This window comes from Myotis yumanensis, unplaced genomic scaffold (genome assembly GCF_028538775.1).
Source record: "Myotis yumanensis isolate MYYU_CA2020_CCGP unplaced genomic scaffold, mMyoYum1.0.hap1 SCAF_16, whole genome shotgun sequence".
Taxonomy (NCBI): domain Eukaryota; kingdom Metazoa; phylum Chordata; class Mammalia; order Chiroptera; family Vespertilionidae; genus Myotis; species Myotis yumanensis.
Window position 1 is genome coordinate 42,030,002 of NW_027223767.1, and position 6,575 is coordinate 42,036,576.

Consider the following 6,575-nt stretch of genomic DNA (forward strand, 5'->3'; position numbering starts at 1 on the left):
GCAGTCCTGTCCGCGTTTGGTTGTATTTACACCTGTGTGTTTCTCTTGCTCTTTTCTTTTTTGTTATAAATTGAAAATGGTATTGTATTTTTAATTTCAGTTTTCACATGTTCATTGCTAGCATACAGAAGTACAATTGATTTTTTAAAATTTTTTTTCAATTATAGTTGGCAGACAATATTATATTAGTTTCAGGTGTATGACACAGTGTTAGACATTTAGTTAACTTATGAAGTGATCACTCTGGTAAGTCTAGTACCCATCTGATACCATTCAGTTATTATAATATTGTTGACTATATTTCCTAGGCTGTACTTTATATCCTGTGGCTGTTTTGATAACTGGGAATTAGTACATCTTAATCCCTTCCCCTTTTTTATCGATTCCCCCAAACTCCCTCCCATCTGGCAACCAACAAAAAGCTTTCTCTATCTATGACTTTGTTTCTGTTTTGTTTGTTCATTTATTTTGTTTTCTAGAATCCACATATAAGTGAGATCATATGGTATTTGTCTTTCTCTGTCCGACTTATTTCACTTAGCATGATACCCTCTAGGTTTATCCATGTTGTTTCAGATGGCAAGATTTCATTCTTTTTCTTTTTTTTAAATATATTTTTATTGATTTCAGAGAGGACGGGAGAAGGAGAGAGAGAGAGAAACATCAATGATGAGAGAGAATCATTGATCGGCTGCCTCCTGCATGCCTCCTACTGGGGATCAAGTGCGCAACCCGGGCATGTTCCCTTGACCAGAATTAAACCTGGGACCCTTCAGTCCGCAGGCTGATGCTCTATCCACTGAGCCAAACCAGCTAGGGCTACACTCCCCATTTTTAGATGACTGGTAACATACCATAACATTTCTCTCCATCTTGGGTTTTTTTTTTTCATGTTGTTTTTGTTTGGTGTGTTTTTTGCTTAACAATATATCTTGGAGAGAGTAAGCTTCCTAAGTCAAGATAGGAATGACATCAGACTGTTACATCTCTGCTCAAAAGTATGCAGGGGCCCCTCATCTCACTTAGAGTAAAATTCGGGATCTTTATAATATCCCCCAAGACCCTACACATCCCCCTGCCCCTGCCACATCACCTCTCTAATTCATCTTCCAGCATCTCCCTCACTCTTTCTCCAGCCACACAGGCCTCCTTGCTGTTCTTCAAACACATTAGTAAATCTTACCCACGAGAAATTCAAACTCAGTTACTAAGGAAGGAGTGTTGAAGCCTCCAACTATGAAAGTGTTTATTTCCCGTAGTTCAAATACTTTTTGCTTCAGATATTTTGACATTCTTATTAGGTACACATACATAAACAATTTGTAGGCCTTCTTGGGAAACGAAATCCTTTATAATTATATAAGCCCCTCTTTATCCCTGATATTTTTCCTTGTTCTAAAGCAGTGGTTCTCAACCTGTGGGTCGAGACCCCTTTGGCGATCGAACGACCCTTTCACAGGGGTCGCCTAAGACCATCCTGCATATCAGATATTTACATGACGATTCAAAACAGTAGCAACATTACAGTTATGCAGTAGCAACGAACATAATTTTATGGTTGGGTCACAACATGAGGAACTGTATTTAAAGGGCCAGAAGGTTGAGAACCACTGACTTTAGAATCTAAAGTCTGCTTTGTCTGAAGTTAATGTAATTACTCCATCTTTTGATTCGTGTCAGCATGGCATATATTTCTCCATTCCTTTGTTTTTAATCTATTGTATCTTTGTAGTTAAAGGGGGTTCCATGTAAACAGCATGGAGGTGGCTTGTTTGGTTTTGCCTCTGCTCTGTCGGTCACTGTCCTTTCACTGGCACATTCACACCACTCACGTTTAAATGATTACTGACACCACTGAATTAGTATCCACCACATCTGTGGCTATTTTCTATTCGTTGCATTTGTTTCCTATTTCTTTTTTCTGTCCCCTCTCTTTCTACATTCTCTGGCTTTAGTTGAACATTTTACATGATTCCATGTTCTCTTCTCCCTTCTCACACCAAGCACAGTGGGGCCTTGGCTTACGAGTGTCCCGACTAACGAGTTTTTTGAGATACCAGCTGTCTCTCGGCTGATTTTTTGCATTGAGTTGATAGAGTAATTTGAGTTAACAAGATCCTTAATGAGATCCTTAACGAGCTCGGTCTCGGAATGAATTAAACTCGTAAGTCAAGGCCCCACTGTACTGTTTACTTCTCTTCCTATAGTGCCCTTGGCGGTCTGGATCCGCCTCCTGCTTCCACAGTGTTTGGACGGAACAGACCCAGGGACGATACCCCTTCTTCCAGCCTCTGACCTCTCTCCAGCCTCTTATCCAGTCACCACCTTCCGAACCACCTCCAAAACCACCTCCGAGACCAAACAACACACCAGGGTTTTTCCTGCCTTAACTCCTGATTGCCGAACCACCATGAGCTCCCAAATTCGTCGGAATTATCCCACCGAGGAGGAGGCTGCGGTCAACCGCCTGGCCAACCTGCATCTGCGGGTGCCCACACCTACCTCTCTCGGGGCTTCTACTTCCACGGTGACGACGTGGCTCCCGAGGGCGTGGGCCGCTTCTTCTGCGAGTTGGTGGAGAAGACGCCGAGGGCGCTGAGCGTCTTTTAAAGGACGTGCTGAAGCCAAGGTGAGCGGGCAACACTCAGGAGCCATGGAAGCCGCCCTGGCCTTGGAGAGGAGCCTGACCCAGGCCCTTTGGGAGCTGCAGGCCCTGGTTCTGCCTGCACAGACCCTCAGCTCTGTGACTTCCTGCAGAACCACTTCCTGGGTGAGGAGGTGATGCTCATCAAGAAGATGGGCGACACCTGACTCACCTCCACAGGCTGCCGGCCCCAGGCTGGGCTGGGCGAGTATCTCTTCCAAAGGCTCCCCCTCAAGCACAACCTGGAGCCTGTGGAGCCCAGTGGCCTTTGAGGGGCCCCTCGGTCTCCCCCTGGTGCCTGGCTCTTACCTGAGCCTCTCCCAGAACTACTAGCCATTCTTTTAACCACCCTGGAGCCCTCTGCATTGGACCAGATGGAAGCAATAAAACTTTCTGCAGAAAAAAAAATGTTTTTAAAGTATTTTTAGTGGTTGCCTCAGAGTTGTGATGTATCTTTAAACTGATCTAAAGTCATTTTCAAATAACACCATTCTGTTTTATGGCTAGTACAGGTGCCTTATAACAGAGTGTCCCCTACTCCTCCCTCCTTATAGCCTTGCTGTAATTTATTTCACTTATCCATAAGCTATTCACGTATCCAGTATGTTGTTCTATCATTATATGAACGGTTTTCTATTAGACCAATTAAGAATAAAAAATAAGATATTTTATTTTGCCTTTATTTATTCATTCTCTGATGTTTTTCTTTTCTTTATATGGAACTGAGTTTTGTTTTGTTTTTTTATGTCATTTTCCTTCTCTTTGAAGAACTTTTTTAAAAATATATATTTTATTGATTTTTTACAGAGAGGAAAGGAGAGGGATACAGAGTTAGAAACATCGATGAGAGAGAAACATCAATTCAGCTGCCTCTTGCACGCCCCCTACTGGGGATGTGCCCGCAACCCAGGTACATGCCCTTGACCGGAATCGAACCTGGGACCCTTCAGTCCGCAGGGCCGATGCTCTATCCACTGAGCCAAACCAGTCAGGGCTGAAGAACTTTTTAACAACAATTTTTCCCAGGCAGGTCTACTAGCAACAAATTCCCTCAGGTTTTTTATTCATGTTCACTTTTAAAGGATAATTTCACTGGATACAGAATTCAATGTTGTTGTTGTTTTTCCTTCAATACTTTAAAAAATTCACGTTGTTCCTGCTTGCATGGTTTCTGCGGAGTCTGATGCAATTCTTATATTTGTTCCTCTCTATATAAGGTGGCTCTTGCCCCTCTGGCTTCATTCAAGATTTCCCCTTTTCTTTGCTTTCCTACATTTTGAATAAATTCTAACCTCCCCCTCTCTGACCCCAAGGACACCCCCTCTATGATCTCCTTGCTGGCTGCCTCTGGCCTCCCTGGGGACCTTCAGCCTGGACCTCTCCTCTACTCCTCCACCTGTCACCCCACTCTTCCCTCCCTTCCTTCCTGCTTGGCTTACACTCTCCTAGAAACCACATGAGCAACCTTTGCTAATGTCCGTTCCTCCCTGGCCTGCCAAGCAAACTGCCACCCGGGTCAACCCAACTGTCTGTCCACAGCTGACCACTGAGCCCGACTGGAGAGCAGCCCACCACCTGGTGTGGCCTCTACCATGCCTCCTGGGGTCACTACCACCGCAGAGTCCTCCACCACAGAAAGGGCCGTCCGCCCCAGAGATTCATCCATGCCCCCTGGTATGTCCTCTTCCTGGTCCCCATGGCAGCAGGCTTGCCCGCCTTTCCCCATTCTCCTTGAACCTCTGGCCCTACCTGCTCCTCTCTCCGCAGCTCTGAACTTCACACCTGCTTTATGAACCCACCCAGGAATCTCCTAACATCAGGAACGATTCTATTTACTCTGACACGTTCCAAACATCCCAAACACACAGAGAGCACTCATGTGTCCAGTACCCAACTCGGTCAAATTACCTTCTGCCCCAGACCTGCAAACGAACCTGCTCACCCCATAGAGGGTAACAGTCAGAATGCCCAGGTTCAAATCTCAAGTCTACCGTTTACTTATGTGCTCTGTGCCTCAGTTTCCCCTTCTGTCAAGACAGAAAGGAGAGTGCCCACGCCATAGGCTGTGAGGAGTGAATGAACTCATCTGTGGAGAATGTTTCGAGCTGCCCCTGGCACATAGTGAGTGCCCACTGAAAGCCAGTATTGATGGTCTCATCTTCCCTCCTGACTCAACAGAAGGAGAGAATCTGCTGCAAGGCTAACTCTGGGTGGCTTCCAGATCCTTCCCCTCCCACCTATGGAGGGATGGCCCCCTTGATGAACCCCTCCCTCCTGGCTGCTGTCATTGACATCTAAACAGGCTTGCTCCCATTTAAAACACACACACACCCCTCTCAACATGCCAAATGCCCTCCAGGCACCGCCCTCTCTGCTCCCTGGGGCCTTGCCTGCACTTGTTCTGCCTTTTCCTCTCCTCCCACTCCCTCCCACTCGCCCCTCAGTCAGTGTAAACAACCTCCCAGCTTGCCCTCCGCCTCACCTGCTCTTCCCCATGCCACCAAATGCCTCCTTGAGTTGCCATCCAGTGAGCCAGTTGTCTTCATTCTGCTCAGACCACATGTCCACACAGGATTTGACCTTGCTGACTACTCCCTCCTTTTAAAAACATATATTTTTAAATTTATTTCAGAGAGGAAGGGAGAGGGGGAGAGAGATAGAAACATCAATGATGAGAGAGAATCATCGATTGGCTGCCTCCTGCACGCCCACACTGGGAATCTAGCCCACAACCAGGCATGTGCCTGACCAGGAATCGAACCGTGACCTCCTGGTTCGTAGGTAGACACTCAACCACTGAGTCATGCTGGCCGGTCCCTCCTTCTTGAAACACTCACCCAGCCCCCTCTCCAACACAGGGCCACCTCTCCGCACTGCCTCACTCCTCTCTGGCTGCTCTCTCACAGGTGCTGGCCCGGGACCCTCCTTGGCCCTCTGTTCTCTCCCTCCCTTCCGGGGCCATCTCACCCACACCCATGGCTTCACTTACCACAGGATGAACCTGACCCCCAAGGTACATCTCCAATCCCAGCTTCTGTACTGATCTTTCAGATCCATGGAGCCAGCTTCTGCTGGACAGCTCCTCCCAGATGTTTCAAAGACACAAGAACGCAAACACCATCAAAACTGAGCTTCTGGCACAACCACTATTTGGCAGTATCTTCTAAAGTTGAACACACGCACACCCCATGGCCCACAATCCCACTCTTAGGTGCCCGACAGCAGTGTGTACATACGTATGTGTGCCAAAAACCATGTACAAGGATGCTGACGGCAATATTCATGGTACCCCCAACAGGAAACTACCCCAATGCCCATCAGCGGTAGAACAGGTAAGTAGGTGGTGGAATATTCATATGATGGAAGACCCATAGACGGCTCTGAAGGTGAATGATCTACAAACATATTCAACGACATAGATAAAGGTCACAAACACGATGTTGAGCAAAAGAAGCTAGACATGAGCGAGCACGTGCTGCACACTTTCATTCACAAAAGTCACGACATGGACCCACGGAGCCAGGAGTTAAGACTGTCTGCCCTTGGGGAGCAGTAACTGGAGGGAGCAGGTGGGGCTCTGAGCGCTGGTAACACTGTTTCTCAACCCGATACTCACCCTGGGTGCAGGCACACAGCTGCGCTTGGCTCATGCAAACCCGCTGATGATGATTTCTCACTTCTCTTCATGGATGTTATACTCGAATGAAAAGTTAGGAAAACAAAACAGGACACGTCTTCCCCATCCAGCACCCTCTCCCCGCAGTGTTCCCTCTCGGAGCAGGTTCCAGCTTTCCACTCAGTTGCCCAAATCAGAAGTTGGGGTTATTCTCAGCTGTTCCCCTCTCCTCATTACTAACATCCAAGTGCCATCGCCAGACCACCTTCTATCTCTCAAATTCACTCCCCCGCCCCCTCTCCACACACACACTGC